Source organism: Anabrus simplex, chromosome 2, assembly GCF_040414725.1.
Source record: "Anabrus simplex isolate iqAnaSimp1 chromosome 2, ASM4041472v1, whole genome shotgun sequence".
NCBI lineage: Eukaryota > Metazoa > Arthropoda > Insecta > Orthoptera > Tettigoniidae > Anabrus > Anabrus simplex.
Genome location: NC_090266.1, coordinates 1,122,846,579 through 1,122,865,235, shown reverse-complemented (window position 1 = coordinate 1,122,865,235; position 18,657 = coordinate 1,122,846,579).

Sequence of the window (18,657 nt, the reverse complement as noted above, 5' to 3'; positions counted from 1 at the left end):
ATCTAACTTTGTGATTTACGTTAAAGTCATTGTGGATGATGACCGCAAGGAAAATGATGATATAATGGCAGATGGCCCTAATCTAAGTCATTGAGGTTGATCACGCCATAACCATCCAAAATTCTCAGCTGAAAGCTGAACACAATTAAGTTAAAGTGGTTGATAACGAAAGTTTCTACATTAATAAATCCCCAGCACATCTTATGCTCAACAAATCAAAATAAAAAATAACAACAACAGCAAATGCTCACAACACGTGTGGAAGTAAATTCCCTTTGCCATCGGACATGTCGCCTTAGTCGTCAAGTTAATAGGTTGAGATTTCCCAGCAAATAAAAAGTATGATTTCCAGAATACATTTTCAAGTTAGTCACTTGGTTTTAAGCTAATTCTCAAAATGCTATTTCACTGAATTAAATAAATTAATAAATGAAGTAATCTCATAAACCAACTGAAATGTTAAATTAGCTCATATGATAAGCACAATATTTGGTCGATGTAACAGAGTTGAAACGAACAGGCGCGTCTTTCGAAAATTTTCCTTCTGGAGCTATTTGGTGGTTTAGTGGTTTAATAACCAGATTATTTTACTTACAATTTCCTGACGTTTACTACGGCAGTTTCGTCACACGTGGAGAAACAAGTGGTGATTCTCATTCTCTAATAAAAGTACATTTTAAGAAGGGTTGACTTTTCACGAGTTTCCCAATTAATGGTACTTCTCCTATTCCCGTTCACGAAACGCATCGCTCTTCTTTGAACTTTTTCTAGGGAATTTATTAAACCTACCCTGTACGGATCTCAGCACGCAGACCCATATTCGGGAATCGGTCTTACAAACATTTACAAGCTTTACCTTTGGCACCAGAATTAGCTTTCTTGAGATTCCGCATAATAAATGTTAACGACCTTTAACGATCTCCAGGATTTCTTAACTGCATTTTCTGTTGTGTGTCCTTCGCGCTCCTAGCTCTGCGCCAGCCAGCACCGCGCACGCCGCTGCTTGGATTATGCGAGACTCTACGAGAGACTCCAGTGCGCTTGCGCAGTCTGCACTATAAAAAGAGCACCTTGCAGCCACTTAGTAGGACTCCCCAGTGTCCAGCACCAGATTACACTGAACGTCGAACACGGAGGTTATCCCTCTTAAACATGTGTCTCGGCCACGTGGACTGAATTCTGGTTGTATGAGGTTTCACCTCGGGCCACTGCCTCAGTTCCCGCTCCTGCAGCCACGTCGAGCCCCGATGCCTGTATTCTACACATCCTCAGTCCTCACTCAGGCTCCGACACCTACATTAGATTCTCTAATTGTGAATATTCATGCCATTTCATTACAAGCCAAATAGAAATAACTGCATTATGTTAGTAGGAACTTTCAGGGCAAGTTACGCTTATAAAACCGATAGTTTTCGACTATCATGAACTCTACCTTTTTACAAACTATCTCATCAAGATAGCTTCGAGTGTATATAAAGTTAATGTGTATAAAGTGTACATTTCTACAGACTCTCAGTCTACTATCAAGATTAATTACTTGCGAATTTACTCAGCTTCAAGAAAAGTTTAAGTTAAATTCATGTATATATTGTATAAAGTCATGTTGAAACAATAAATTCATGTTGTGTTCCAGTATACCTTATCTTGTATACAACATTTTCCACTTGCTGTGATCAGTTTCTTTTCTAATAGTAACACCTAAGTACTTACAACTATCAACTTCAACAACATTTTCCCCTCCTTTTTCCTGTCATTTTACTTTTACTCGAACACAATTTCTTGCTTTTTCCGTTGTGGATTTTCATTCCATTTTCACTCGCCCAATTTTCAACCGTATCTAAATCCTGCTTAAGCAATAGTTCATCCTCCTCTGTCTTTATCTCCCGGTATATGATGCAATCATCAGCAAAGAGGCGCACTTCCGAGTTTATCGAATCAGGCATATTATTCATGAAATGTATGAAAATAAATGGTCCAATAAATCTACCCTGGGCTACACCAGATGTAACATTCACTGGAAAAGAAAGGGTTTCTCCCACGCGCACCCTCTATTGAGGAGCTCTTGTATCCTTTCCACTCTGATGTCAATGTCCGTAGGCGCTAATTTGTTAAGGGGATGCCATGTGGCACAAGATCGAACGCCTTAGCAAAATCAATTACTACTGCATCAATCCTTGACCCATTGTCGAGCTTATCCGATATATCTTGACATACGGAACAGACCTGACTTTCGTAGGAGAAGCCTTTCCTAAAACCATGCTACCCGTTACATATCATTCCAGAAGAGGCCCATTTAACCTGAAATAATCTACTATTAATTGCTCCATTTATTTGCATACGATTGACGTCAGCCTTACCGGTCTGTGGTTATTCAAGTCGCTTTTGTAATCCCCTTTGTGAACAGGAAAGTAGTATAATACAGGGATTCGGCCGCCACCGCCACCTCCGGCTCCCAGTGGCCACCTCCACCTCAGCCAGTGGCCTCTTCCAGTACTGCCAACTTAACCTAACTAGCGCGACAGTACTGCCAACTTAACCTAACTAGCGCGAAATTTGAATTTGTAAACAAAGCCACGTGCTTTTTGACAGCTGTCATCGACAACAACGCATCGCTAACCTCAGTACTGCCATCTTGACGGGCCTAAACCTCAGTAGTGCCAACTTAACCTAACTAGCTCGAGATAAACAAAGCCACGTGCTTTTTGACAACCACGTGCTTTTTGACAGATTTGTAAACAAAGCCACGTGCTTTTTGACAGACAACAACGCATCGCAAACCTCAGTACTGCCATCATGACGGGCCTAAACCTCAGTAGTGCCAACTTAACCTAACTAGCATGAGGTAAACAAAGCCACGTGTTTTTTGACAGCCACGTGCTTTTTGACAGATTTGTAAACAAAGCCACGTGCTTTTTGACAGACAACAACGCATCGCTAACCTCAGTACTGCCATCTTGACGGGAATAAACCTCGGTGGTACCAACTTAACCTAACTAGCGAGAGGTAAACAAAGCCACGTGCTTTTTGACAGCCACATGCTTTTTGACAGCTGCCATCCGCCATCTTTGAGCACCGTGCTGCCCTCTTTCGTCACCTGTCATCGGCAGTGCTGCCATCTTGACGGGTCTAAACCTTAGTGCTACCAACTTAACCTAACTAGCGCGAGGTAAACAAAGCCACGTGTTTTTTGACAGCCGTCATCCGCCATCTTTAATCCATAGAGCACAGTGCTGCCCTCTTTAGCTACTTACCTTTGAAATGTGGTGGCGGATAATTTGAACAATGCTTTTTGACAGCAGCCATATTGCATCGCAAACCTCAGTGCTGCCCTCTTTAGCTAGATACCTGTGGTAGCAGACAATTCCACGTGACAGCAGCCATCTTTAATCAAGAGAGCACCGTGCTGCCCTCTATGTGGTGGCGGCAAATTGAAAAATTCCACGTGCTCTTGTTTGGAAACAAACCCACGTGCTTTTTTGACAGCTACCATCCACCATCTTTAATCAACAGAGCACAGTGCTGTACTCTTTAGCTAGATACCTTTGAAACGTGGTGGCGGCAATTTGAAAAATTCTATGTGCTCTTGTTGGGAAACAAAGCTACGTGCTTTTTTTTGACAGCTGTCATCCGCCATCTTTAATCAATAGAGCACTGTGCTGCTGACATGCGGGCAATTTCGTTAGCTGTCATCCGCCATCTTTAATCCAGAGAGAACAGTGCTGCCCTCTATGTGGTGGCGGCAAATTGAAAAATTCCACGTGCTCTTGTTTGAAAACATACTCACGTGCTTTTTTGACAGCTGTCATCCGCCATCTTTAATCCAGAGAGAACAGTGCTGCCCTCTATGTGGTGGCGGCAAATTGAAAAATTCCACGTGCTCTTGTTTGAAAACATACTCACGTGCTTTTTTGACAGCTGTCATCCGCCATCTTTAATCCAGAGAGAACAGTGCTGCACTCTATGTGGTGGCGGTAAATTCCATGTGCTTTACAAACCTATGTGCTTTTCTGACAGCTGTCATCCGCCATCTTTAATCTAGAGAGAACAGTGCTGCACTCTATGTGGTGGCGGCAAATTATACGTGCTATACAAACCTATGCGCTTTTCTGTCATCCACCATCTTTAATCTAGAGAGAACAGTGCTGCACTCTATGCGGTGGCGGCAAATTCTACGTGCTTTACAAACCAATGCGCTTTTCTGTCATCCACCATCTTTAATCTAGAGAGAACAGTGCTGCACTCTATGTGGTGGCGGCAAATTCTACGTGCTCTTATTTGGAAACAAATTCTACTCGCTCTTCAGCTGTCATCTACCATCTTTAATCAAGAGAGCACCGTGCTGCCCTCTTTGTGGTGGCGGATAATTTGAAAAAATTCTTTTCGACAAGCAGCCATCTTTAATCCAGAGAGAACAGTGCTGCCCTCTTTAGCTACTTACCTTTGAGGCGGTTAATTTGAAAAATTCTTTTCGACAAGCTGCCATCTTTAATCCAGAGAGAACAGTGCTGCCCTCTTTAGCTACTTACCTTTGAGGCGGTTAATTTGAAAAATTCTAGCTGCCATCTTTAATGAAAAGGGCATCGTGGTGCTACCTTGCGGGTAATATTTTACGTCACAGCTGTCATCCACCATCTTGCATTGCTAACCTTAGTGCTGCCCTCTTTAGCTACTTACCTTTGACAAGCTGTCACCCGCCATATTGCATCGCAAACCTCAGTGCTGCACTCTATGTGGTGGCGGTTAATTCGAACAAGTTTAATCACGCATCGGGTAAGCTAGAGTAAGCACGTGCTGCAGTGATGACGTTATCATGCATGTTTAAACCCGTTCGTTGACTAAAAGCTTTAGTCTTCGGGAAACAGTGATAGAGTGTGGAGTGCAAACATGACGAAAACATTAATAGTTGATGTGCAAGGCTTTAAAGTAAACGGAAACAAGTTTGTGTTTAAAGAGGTGGCTGTGTTAGATTGCTGTGTGTTGTGGGCACCAAAACTTGTTAGTTTAGTATTTAGTCCACCGTTCCCTTACTGTTTGCAAACAGATGAAGATAAAAAGCAGACTCAGTGGATTGAAAACAATTTAGGTTTGAAGTGGGAAGAAAAAGGAATACCTTATCGTTTTCTACCTTTAATGATGAATGCACATTTGTCAAGAGCAGATCTTGTTCTTTTAAAGGGTTGTGAAAAGAAAGAATGGTTGCGTGATTTTCTACCATCATCATGTGAAGTTATCGACATGCATGAATTGGGGTGCCCATCATTTAAAACTCTTCCGAAAGAGCATAGTAGAGAAACAACTAAACAGTCTTTACAACATGTATGCATGCTCTTTGATTGGTTGTGTCGCAGTGCATGTCGGGAAGTGAACAACATATGTAAAGTGCAGTGTCGAAATAACCTTAGTGTAAAAGAAACATTTGTAGAGTAAAGACATCATGTCATTTCTAACAGATACTAAGTGTAACGCAGTTGAAAAGGCGATCGTAAAGTTTTATGCATGCAAAAAGAAACTAAACACTTTTACTGAAGAAGAGTTAAATGCATTACCAAAGGCATTTTTGGTCAATGTAGCTGCGAATGCTGTAAAGAAGATTTGGGATAAGGTGCCTCGTGAGTGGACTCAAGATCCTGTTTTGTCAGAGCTTCAAACGTGTAGTTTACATCATGAACACGTGAGTTTAGCTAGAAGACCTTCTGTGAGACAGTGCCGTACATGTCAACTAATTAAACTGTATCACGGACCTAAAACTAACGAGTTGTCTTCGCTTATAAACACTTATCATGGCTGTGGAGAGAGTAAACAAGGAAAAGGTGAAGAAACGTGCTGGGAGAAAGATGAGGAAGCATGTTGGGCGTGGACTCATCAATAGAGTGATTGATCTTCTTTTCTTCGTGCTTCATCTCCCCTGCGGCCCTAGAACACGTTCGCCTGATACGTAGTTACATGCTGCCTGCATAGAGTGTAGCTGTTAAAATCTGCTTCGTAAAGTTATGCTGTGTGTGTGTGTGTGTGTGTATGTGTTATTACCTAGTGCTTTAGCTGCTCAGAAGAATATAGCAGCACTTGTCGTTGTTGGTGCAATAAAACGAAAAACTGAGTGACAAAGACCGTAACATGAACAAAGGATAAAAATGTATGTATATAGTCTAAAATAAATATGAATTGTCAAAACATATTACAGGTGTTGTTTAATCCTACAGCATGTCCTAGTGACTTAGAAGAAAGGAAACGTAGAGGATTAAAAGAAAACACACATAAGATTTAAAGTACATCCTCTTTATTAATCCATGAATTAAAGCTGTTATTAAAACCAAGCCATTTAACATACAGTTTATTACCACGACGTCGAATAACACGTTCAACTAAATAGTGATCAGGATATTTTGTTTTCTGCAGTTCTTCGATGTAGAATCCTCCTTCAATAGGCTGTCCTCTGAGATCGCGAAGTAAATACGTAACTGGATTAGTAAGCTTAACACTTCTGATTTGAAAAATTTCAGTGCTCCAGTTAGGTGTGTATCCTTTTGCAAAGATAGACTTGTGTTTGCTGATGCGAACGAAATCACCTTCTTTAAAGCGATAGCGACGTGGATCAGCTGTTTTGATTACAAGATGAATAGCATCTAGACGAGGTGTATTCTTTGTAACAAGACGTGGCTTTGTTCCGATAGTGCGATGAGGTGTATCGTTGTAGGTAGATAAAAGTCTAGGTAGCAGATCAATCCAACGATATGAACCTTGCGCTGTAAATTCTCGCCACATCATTGTTTTGAGTGTACGATTAAAGCGTTCTACAACACTTGCCTTGAGATTACTGAACGTAGAGTAGTGTTGAATGCCAAGTAACTTGAGGTAAGAAGAAAAATCCTTGTTGTAAAACTCTTTACCTTGATCAGTTTGAAGAAGCCTTGGGCAGCGTTTCGATTCTTCAACAATATGTTTAAATGCTTCTTTAACTTGAGCTGCTGTTTTAGAACGCACGGTTTGTGCAAAAGCAAACTTTGAGTACACATCGATAACAGTAAGTAGATACTTATAGCCCTTATTACTAGAAGCATATGGAATCATTTCTACTAAGTCTGCTTGCCAGAGATCATCTTTTCCTCGTGTAATAACGCGTCTGCGACAGTAGGTGCGACGTGCTGGTTTATGTAACTCATGTGCGATGTTTACCTTTACAGGTGAGATCTTCTCTTGACGAGCCATTATAAAATAATACCGGCATAACGTAGTTCTCTTTCTATTTCTAGAATTTCTGATCCGTGACCAGTGTGACCAGCCTCTTGCGATGCTCTTAAAAGTTGTAATCGTTCAACGAGTAAGTTTGGGTCATTCCAGTATCTTACATCCACATACGGCAACAAAGGCTTGTAGATAACGTCTAGACTACGTGCAGTCGGAAACAGCTTAGAAATAAACTCACGATACTTGTAACTCTTATTCGCATTTACAGCTTCTGTTCTCTTGTAATTACGTCGTGTTGCATCGGTAGCAAAAAGTATTGCTTTATACTTTTTAAGATCATCTTGTAAAATTATATCCTTGTCAGGTATTCGTGAGAAAAGAAGTTCTAAGAGTCCTTTCGTAGGTTTATAGGTAACACCTTTTACAATGAGTTTGTTGCTATTAATCTTAACATTTGAATTTCCTATCCGGAAACAGTCATCTTCGTAGCGAATACCATAGGTAGTGTCAGTTTGTCCTGTAAAAAGTTTTTCTATATAAGGTGCAAAGAGAGATCCATAGGTATCTTGAATAAAAGTTCTAAACTGATTGCGATATTCTGGTGTAATCATAACCTCAGACAAAGATGGTAGATTTTGCGTCGATGTAGTAGGTGTTTCTGCAATAACATCTGTAGTTAAAAACTCAACACGCTTAGATGGTGATGCATCATTAAGTTCTTCTTCTTCTTCTTCCTTATCTTCCTCTTCTTGATCTACATCCTGCTTCTTCTCTTCCGTATCTTCTTCATGCTTTTCTTCTTCATGCTTCTCTTTATGATATGATGTTTGCATAGAAGCAAAACTTGAAGTAGACTGCGGTAATGAAGTAGAATTAAAAATTTCTTTGAGTGGTGTACTTAGTTGTGTTTTTAAAAATAAATCCGTGTCTGCTTGAATACGTTTAAGCTCTTTAAATTTCCGTCGAATATTGTTTCGAGCTTGGATGATATGTTTTGTGATCTCCTTGCTAGATGTTAACATGATGGTGGTTTTTAATCAAGTAGTTACTGTAATTCTGTGTTAATGCATATAAAATGATCGAAACCCATGCGATATCGTCCATGCTGTACATCACTTTCTTTATCAATAACTAAAAAGCTGTAACGGTGTAATGACCAACATTTAGCACACATACGTTTAAAGTCATCGAATGTCATATCAGTGTTAACATGATCGTTATACACATGTCGCATGTTGCGCTCATCTTGCCGAAAAAGCACAATAACATTCGCGTTGTCGCGTATCAACTGCTTGGGCACACGAGAATAGGTTTGGCACAAATAGATGCAATCAACATATTTATGTCGACCCATACTAAAGAATGCACGAATAACGTTTTGCTGTTCTGTTGCGACATCATCAAAGATCATTAGAGAATTAGGAAGCACATCGTCTGGTGATGGTACTTGCTCATGTGAATTAAATTTAAAATATCTTATTCCATCTTTAACTAGATCGTGCATTACAGTTTGTAGAATAGTATATAGCGGCTGATAGAGTGACTTTGCGAAAACGTAAATATTCTCGAAGCGTATACCATTTACAGAAGTAATAAGTGTGAGTAAAAGATTTGTTTTACCGCATCCCGACGGACCTGATATAATACATCGCACAGTAAAAGGAAACAACGTTCCATGACGTTTTCTTGTAGTTGTACTAGAACTAGGTAAGAGATGTGGTACAATGTCGGTAACAGGTAGCGTGTCTTGCTGCTTTATAATCTTCATGATAACTGAATCATAAAGTACGTAATAGTAATATATATATATTAAACGAAACAAGAGGCAACGGTTAGTTTATGATTTGCTCTTGACTAGTAAAGTCGTGTCCAGCATGGTGAAACAACGATATCCAAACGACATGAAGAAGAAGAAGAAAGTAAAAACTGTTGGATGGAAAGATGTTATAAAGGCTGCGCAAAAAGCTATTCGAGGGGAATACAATCCTCGTGTAGCTATTACTAAGGCGTTACGCACAGCAAGAGCGAGAATTTCTCCAAAGTGCAGAGCAATATTTAGTAAACGTGCGCGAATTATTCCTGTACCAAAACGAGGAGGATTTCTTCCTGCGCTGTTTGCTGGCTTAGCAGCTTTAGGGTCATTGCTAGGTGGTGCTAGTGCTGTAGCGAGAACTGTCAAAGCTGTAGAAGAAGCGAAACAACAGTTGAAAGAGAGTGAACGTCATAACAAGACGATGGAGGCAATTGCGTTACGAGGCAAAGGTGTGAACATGAAGCTAGCGCCATACAAGAAAGGGCTTGGTATCTACATTTCTCCAAAAAACGTCTACTGAATGCACTGCCATATCGAGCTCTAACGCATGATGAAGTTTTTACGTTTGCTAAACAACTAGGAATTCATTATTTTCGAGGAGTGTATATGCGTGATCAACTACCAGCACGTCCACGTGAACGTGAAAGTGCCGTAATTAACTTGGACGACAGTCGTGGACCTGGAACTCATTACGTTGCTTATGTAAAACGTAAATCTAAAGTATGGTATTTTGATAGCTATGGAGATTTACCTCCTCCTTTTGAGCTCATACGTTATTTCGGAAGCAGTGCAGACATTGTTTACAATAAAAACCGTGTGCAAAACTTTAATACACGCATGTGCGGACGATTATGTCTTATGTTCTTATATCAAACCCAGACAGTAGAGAAAGTGTATTAGTGTCTACGTGATGACGAACAGTGAAAGAACGTTTGCTGTACGTGGAGAAGGACCTGAAACAACCATCTATTTTAATCCGCCAATCGAACTTGGTTATCAGCCGCATAGTCTTGGACTAGTATCGTTTGAAAGCTACAATAAAATCTATAATGTGCGTGATGGTTTAAACAAGTTCTATTACGATGAGTATGTGCTAACACTACCCTCAGGTAGTTATACAGTAGATGATATTCACGACTATATTGAAAGTACGTTAATTGATCAGTTTGGGGAAGATAGTTTTAGTAATCATAATTACAAGTTCTCAATCACTATAAGCAACATTACGCACAAATGTGTTATTGAATCATCATTTAAGATTGACTTCAAATCACAACCTGATTCGATTGGTCCACTGCTTGGATTTTCATCGAGGGAGCTCCTACCGAACGTACGTTACGAGTCTGATCAACCTATAAAACTCTTCGATGATTATAATGTGAACATTACTTGTAATATTATTACAGACTTGAATAGTAATCTACAACCTTCGCACGTCCTGCACGACTTTATTGTTACAGAGGAACGTGGATATACTATTTGTGAGAAACCAGCAGTAGTTCTTTATCATCCTGTGTCTGTAAAACACATTAGCAACATTACTCTTAGACTTGTAAATAAACATAATCAGCTTATTCATTTAGATCAGCACGCGTACGTAGCTTACAAACTACATCTTAAACCAGTATGAAAACCATCTATAAAACACGGTGTACATTCCGAAGGCATACTACATGTGTGCAGAGACTCATCGAGTTAACAGATACCCATAAGCAGATACTCCAAGATTTAGGATATACACTACTACAACAGAATGGAAGAAATGCTAGACATTACGAATACAGTAGAAAGTCGTGAAGGTGTAGTACGAAGTGAGCTTCATTCTTATCAACCTTTTACGTTTGGATTAAATAACAATGATGAAATTCATTTTATTATTAATCAACAAGATGTTTACACCTTACCACACGAAAGCTACCTCTATATTGAAGGACGATTAGAAAAGTCTGATGGAAGTGGACCAAGCACTTCACAACTAAACAACCATGCTCTAGCTTTTCTCTTTTCTGAAGCGCGATATGAAGTAAATAATGTTGAAATAGATCGAACGAAGAATGTTGGTATTACAAGCGCAATGAAACTCTACCCTTCTTTCTGTGATGAAGAAAGTAATCTTTTGCGGATGGCTGGATGGTGTCCAAAATCTACTAACAACTGGATGATTAATGAGGATGGAACTTTTACGGGTATGTTATCACTGAAACATATTTTTGGATTCGCAGAAGACTTTACACGTATTATAATCAACGTAAAACAAGAGCTTATTCTAATCCGTGATCGAAGTGATTACAATTCTCTTAAAGCAGTAGAAACACCTGTAGAATCGAAAATAACACTGCATCGTATACTGTGGCGGATCCCACATGTAACCTTATCTGATCGTTAAAAACTTCGATTGCTCAAGATTGTAGAAAATGATACACCATTACCTATACGTTTTAGAAGTTGGGAGCTGCATGAATATCCTGTGTTACCACCTACAAACAAGCATAGCTGGGCAGTTAAAACATCACGTTTTACTGAGAAGCCCTTGTACATTATTTTTGGATTTCAAACTAATCGTAAATTCAATCACGAAAAAGATAGCTCACTGTTTGATCACTGCAAATTAAGACACGTTAGACTATATCTCAATGGAATTACGTATCCCTACGAAAACATCGACATTAACTTTGAGAAAAATAAGTTTGGGATGCTCTATGACATGTTTTGTAAATTTCAATCATCGTATTATCAGAAAGAAGATCGTCCGCTATTTACACCTCAAGAATTTAAAAATAAAGCACCGATTGTAGTTATAGACTGCTCTTATCATGAAGAATCTATAAAAGAATCTCCAGTTGATATTCGTTTAGAATTTGAAACATCTGAAAACATTCCTGCTAACACAGCAGCCTATTGTCTTATTATTCATATGAGTGATGTTACTTACCATCCGCTAACGAATATTGTTACGAGACTATAAATAAGAATAGATCTTTATCATTTTCATTAGTGTGTGCTTCGACATCGTACGCTATGGAACAAAACTGTAAATGTGCATGCTGTTTGCATGCTCATACGCAACATCTTATTTATGTTTCACGAGTGAGTGAGGCTATTAAGATGTTCTATAAACGTAGATCATCGATGCCGAAACATCTTATTCAATACTTACCACCAGGATTTTTATATACGTACGCTGCCTCTTACGTACATAATTTTTGGGACATCCTTCCTCTACACAGTAAGATGTCAATCGAAGTAGCTTTATGCAGAACTTGTGAGCGACATTACAAGCATCGAGGAGAAAATGGTGATGATGATTGGGATGGACCAAATCCGAGGATTGAACACTGTACACAGTGTATGAATGAACTTTCTCTAGTACTTCATGATGATGATGATGATTCCGAAAAGGAATAACAGCAAGGTAAGAAGTACATGATCTTCTCTGTAAAGCATAACATACTTAGTATAATATATTTCTAAATGCTTTGTTTAATTTGAATGTTGCAGGAGGCATTTCGGAAGCATACGTTGTTAAGAAGCACACCAACCTTGTCAGCAGCAAAAACGAACACTGTTGTAGTACATTTGTAAATAAATATTTGATCGCATTCAAAAAATGTTGTACTTATTGCATTGCTTTACACCGACTTACTCTTAAGAAAAACGATCAGGTCTAAACATGCACAATGACGTCATCACAACAGCACTTGCTTACTCTAGCTTTCCCGATGCATGTTTAAACTCGTTCGAATTTACCGCTACCACATTCCTTTACATCGACTTACTCTTAAGAAAACGGACAAGTCTAAACATGTATGATGATGTCATCACAACAGCACGTGCTTACTCTAGCTTACCCGATGCGTGATTAAACTTGTTCGAATTAACCGCCACCACATAGAGTGCAGCAGCGAGGTAAGCGATGTAAGATGGCGGTAGCTAAAGATGTCAGCACGGTGCTCTGTTGATTAAAGATGGCTGCTTGTCAAAAAGATTTTTTCAAGTTATCCGCCACCACATAGAGTGCAGCACTGAGGTTTGCGATGCAATATGGCGGGTGACAGCTTGTCAAAGGTAAGTAGCTAAAGAGGGCAGCACTAAGGTTAGCAATGCAAGATGGTGGATGACAGCTGTGACGTAAAATATTACCCGCAAGATAGCACCACGATGCCCTTTTCATTAAAGATGGCAGCTAGAATTTTTCAAATTAACCGCCTCAAAGGTAAGTAGCTAAAGAGGGCAGCACTGTTCTCTCTGGATTAAAGATGGCAGCTTGTCGAAAAGAATTTTTCAAATTAACCGCCTCAAAGGTAAGTAGCTAAAGAGGGCTGCACTGTTCTCTCTGGATTAAAGATAGCTGCTTGTCGAAAAGAATTTTTTCAAATTATCCGCCACCACAAAGAGGGCAGCACGGTGCTCTCTTGATTAAAGATGGTAGATGACAGCTGAAGAGCGAGTAGAATTTGTTTCCAAATAAGAGCACGTAGAATTTGCCGCCACCACATAGAGTGCAGCACTGTTCTCTCTAGATTAAAGATGGTGGATGACAGAAAAGCGCATAGGTTTGTAAAGCACGTAGAATTTGCCGCCACCGCATAGAGTGCAGCACTGTTCTCTCTAGATTAAAGATGGTGGATGACAGAAAAGCGCATAGGTTTGTAAAGCACGTGGAATTTGCCGCCACCACATAGAGTGCAGCACTGTTCTCTCTAGATTAAAGATGGCGGATGACAGCTGTCAGAAAAGCACATAGGTTTGTAAAGCACATGGAATTTACCGCCACCACATAGAGTGCAGCACTGTTCTCTCTGGATTAAAGATGGCGGATGACAGCTGTCAAAAAAGCACGTGAGTATGTTTTCAAACAAGAGCACGTGGAATTTTTCAATTTGCCGCCACCACATAGAGGGCAGCACTGTTCTCTCTGGATTAAAGATGGCGGATGACAGCTGTCAAAAAAGCACGTGAGTATGTTTTCAAACAAGAGCACGTGGAATTTTTCAATTTGCCGCCACCACATAGAGGGCAGCACTGTTCTCTCTGGATTAAAGATGGCGGATGACAGCTAACGAAATTGCCTGCATGATAGCAGCACAGTGCTCTATTGATTAAAGATGGCGGATGACAGCTGTCAAAAAAAGCACGTAGCTTTGTTTCCCAACAAGAGCACATAGAATTTTTCAAATTGCCGCCACCACATTTCAAAGGTATCTAGCTAAAGAGTACAGCACTGTGCTCTGTTGATTAAAGATGGTGGATGGTAGCTGTCAAAAAAGCACGTGAGTTTGTTTCCAAACAAGAGCACGTGGAATTTTTCAATTTGCCGCCACCACATAGAGGGCAGCACGGTGCTCTCTTGATTAAAGATGGCTGCTGTCACGTGGAATTGTCTGCTACCACAGGTATCTAGCTAAAGAGGGCAGCACTGAGGTTTGCGATGCAATATGGCTGCTGTCAAAAAACATTTTTCAAATTATCCGCCACCACATTTCAAAGGTAAGTAGCTAAAGAGGGCAGCACTGTGCTCTATGGATTAAAGATGGCGGATGACGGCTGTCAAAAAACACGTGGCTTTGTTTACCTCGCGCTAGTTAGGTTAAGTTGGTAGCACTAAGGTTTAGACCCGTCAAGATGGCAGCACTGCCGATGACAGGTGACGAAAGAGGGCAGCACGGTGCTCAAAGATGGCGGATGGCAGCTGTCAAAAAGCATGTGGCTGTCAAAAAGCACGTGGCTTTGTTTACCTCTCGCTAGTTAGGTTAAGTTGGTACCACCGAGGTTTATTCCCGTCAAGATGGCAGTACTGAGGTTAGCGATGCGTTGTTGTCTGTCAAAAAGCACGTGGCTTTGTTTACAAATCTGTCAAAAAGCACGTGGCTGTCAAAAAACACGTGGCTTTGTTTACCTCTCGCTAGTTAGGTTAAGTTGGCACTACTGAGGTTTAGGCCCGTCATGATGGCAGTACTGAGGTTTGCGATGCGTTGTTGTCTGTCAAAAAGCACGTGGCTTTGTTTACAAATCTGTCAAAAAGCACGTGGCTGTCAAAAAACACGTGGCTTTGTTTACCTCATGCTAGTTAGGTTAAGTTGGCACTACTGAGGTTTAGGCCCGTCATGATGGCAGTACTGAGGTTTGCGATGCGTTGTTGTCTGTCAAAGAGCACGTGGCTTTGTTTACAAATCTGTCAAAAAGCACGTGGTTGTCAAAAAGCACGTGGCTTTGTTTATCTCGAGCTAGTTAGGTTAAGTTGGCACTACTGAGGTTTAGGCCCGTCAAGATGGCAGTACTGAGGTTAGCGATGCGTTGTTGTCGATGACAGCTGTCAAAAAGCACGTGGCTTTGTTTACAAATTCAAATTTCGCGCTAGTTAGGTTAAGTTGGCAGTACTGTCGCGCTAGTTAGGTTAAGTTGGCAGTACTGGAAGAGGCCACTGGCTGAGGTGGAGGTGGCCACTGGGAGCCGGAGGTGGCGGTGGCGGCCGAATCCGTGTATTATACTACTCAGGAACTACAATGGCCGATTTCCAATCATCTGGAACCTTCGTATTGTTCAGTGATATATTAAAGATTCTTAGTAAGTAAGGTATGATCGCTTAACCCCCGAGTTTAACGGAAACAGATTCAGGCCCACAAGATTTCTTTTTTGAGTTTGGAAAGACCTTTACGCAATAATGAAGCTTTAATTTGGAAATCATTATTAGTTTCTGGGAGCCTCCAAGGCCCAGGCGGCGGCGCAATGCCTCTCACCGCTGGATAAATTGGTTCAAATCCCGTTCACTCCATGTGAGATTTGTGCCGGACAAAGCGGAGGTGGGACAGGATTTTCTCCGGGTATTCCGGTTTTTCCTGTGATGTTTCATTCTAGCAACAGTCTCCAATATCATTTCATTTCATCTGTCAGTCATTAATCATTGCCCCAGAGGAGTGCGACAGGCTTCGGCAGCCGGCACAATTCCTATCCTCGCCGCAAATTGGGGGCTTCATTAATCCCATCCCTGACCCAGTCATTAACTGGAAAACAAGTTGTAGGTTTTCATTTTCATTCATATTAGTTTCCGGAAAGTTATCCCTGAATAACTGTGCCGCCGGATTAAATACCTTTCAGTAGTGCTTATTTAATGCTTCTGCTTTATCTATATTTGTTGTCGCCACTAAATCCCCTCCTATATAAAGAGAAAGAATTGACTTGTTCTCTCGCTTCAATCTTCATATATATTTTTAAAAAGGTGTTCCAGGAATTTACTGGGCGAGTTGGCCGTGCGGTTAGGAGCGCACAGCTGTGAGCTCGCATACGGGAGATAATGGGTTCGCATCCATGCCCATTCCTAGGCCTTTCCTGTCCCATCGTCGCCAAAAGACCTATCTGTGTCGGTGCGACGTTAAGCAAATAGCAAAAAAATGTTCCAGGAATTTCGATTTTCATTTAGGATATTTTCAAGATATTTCTCTTCAGCCACTTTCTTTTCTGCTACCCAATGCGTCACCAAACTTCTATACTCCGCTTTACACGCATCAATATTGTTTCTTTTGTTGAACGCTCCCCTAGTCTTACGTTTAAGCTTCCTAATAGTCGCGGTGTAGTAGGGTGGATCTGAATTTTTCCTAATTATCTTTTTGGTAAAATTTATTCAGTCCCGTATTTAAAATGGTTTTCAAATTCTCCCAAAATGTCGTCCATCCCCTTGCCCTCCTTTAACCAATTAGTATAGCACAACCTCAAATAGTTTTGAAAACCTACGGAGTTTCCCCTCGCATAGCACCAAATAGTCTTAGAAATTCCCACGTGCCTCGTATATAAGTTCCCCAAGAGAGATAGAGTACCACTGTACTGTGGTCACTAATACCCTGTGTTCCGTAATTTATCTCTGGTTAACCATAAGAAGGTGCGGCCCTCATAGGATCTGGACTATGTAAGGATGGAACCTACCCAGAGGGCAAAACAGTGAAACCGGCAGGAAAACAGTATAACAAAGTTTATTAAGCAAGGAAAACAAACATCGAAGAGAATAGGAAAAATGTTAAATGTTTCAAAAACTAACATCCCTGAGGTTTACATTGACACGTGTCTCGTACAATTCACAGGGGACCAGCCCTATTCACCATTTAACATACAGTGGACTCGAAAACAATAAATAACTCTGTTTACATATATCATCAATAATACTCCACTTCAAGTGACTCAAGAAGGGGGAGCACAAGGTACCCCTAGCGACCATTCAATGGTTTCAAATGTTTCTTAAAAGAGCAAATGCTCTGCCCCACATCATTTCTTACACCTACCAAGGAGGTACAAACCTTCGAAAACATGCTCTAAACTGCAGGAATCAGAACGCATGGTTCACCAAGAACTTGCTAATATACACTTGCTAGGTTTTAAACAACTTGCCCTTTAAAAAGCCTTAAACCAATCTTTAGCGCCCATCAAGGGGCTTAGAAGAAAAAATGTCCTCCCATCATCCACAAGTTCAATGAAGAGTCAGACGCTTACCTCCCATACCCCAAGCGGTCCTGGGTTCGACGGAGCCGTGCGGTGCTCGAGATAGAAGGAGAGCCAGGCAAAAAGTGAACAGCTGCTCACAGCGAGTCCGCCTGACCTCGCCAAGCGAGGCAATCGCGCAAGGCGACTCGCGCAGGCGGCGTGAAGAGAGCACGGCGCATCCGCAGGGGTAAGGGAGGGAAGCAAGGGGAGAAAGCATAGCAGATCGCTCCTAGGGCGGAAAGCTCCTTTACCCTAGGGCCATAGTTTAGGAACGTAATTTCATTTTGCCCGAGGGCATTACACAAGGGGACAAAATACCATAGTCATGCATAAAATAATCAGTAAACATTAAAATAGACATAATAAATAGAATAAATTGAGAGGGGAAATCAAATTCATGGCTCACCCTGAATTACGTCACAAGATATAACTATGTCGTCCGACCTGACTACATAAACTTCTAAAAGTGCTCGTTTACGCATGTTCTTTGTAACGACTTGGGAAAAGCAATTATTCCACACTAATAAGTTAACTGCTTCCGGCGATAGGGCCCCCGTAGTTGAGCCAGCCCAATTTACTGACAGTAGATTAAGATCTCCTACAATTATGGTTCTTTTCCCGTAGCTTATATCAGCACATGCCAATTCTGAAAGACGAGTGACCGTGTTTAAACCTGATTTTGGCGGGCGATATGCTCCAATAATGACTATATTTTGTTTATTGGGTGCATTATTTACCTCCACTCCAATTATTTCGCAGTCATCGAGAACCCATGTTAACGTACCGATTAGCTTTGACCTAACAAAAATGAAAATCCCCCTCCTTTCGACCCTCCATCCCGTCTCAACGTTAGAAATTTTGAACTGAATATTTCTGAATTATATATATTATCCGATAACAAACTTTCCGTTCCCACAATTATATCAGGGTCTCTCGCATCAATTAAGTCTTCAAATTTTACGATTTTATTACCAATATTTCCGCAGTTTACCTTCAACGATTCGGTATCACTTCCTCTCACAATATCCTGTTGGTGGCCCCGTTGTCGCTGTAGCTGTATCGAAACTGGTCCCATCGTGGATCGTCATTCAACTCCCCGCTCTGCACCGTCATCCGTTTGGGTAGAAGAGTACACAGTAACCCTCGAAAAGAGTTCATCTATTCTCACCACTCCTCGCTGGTTCAGGTGA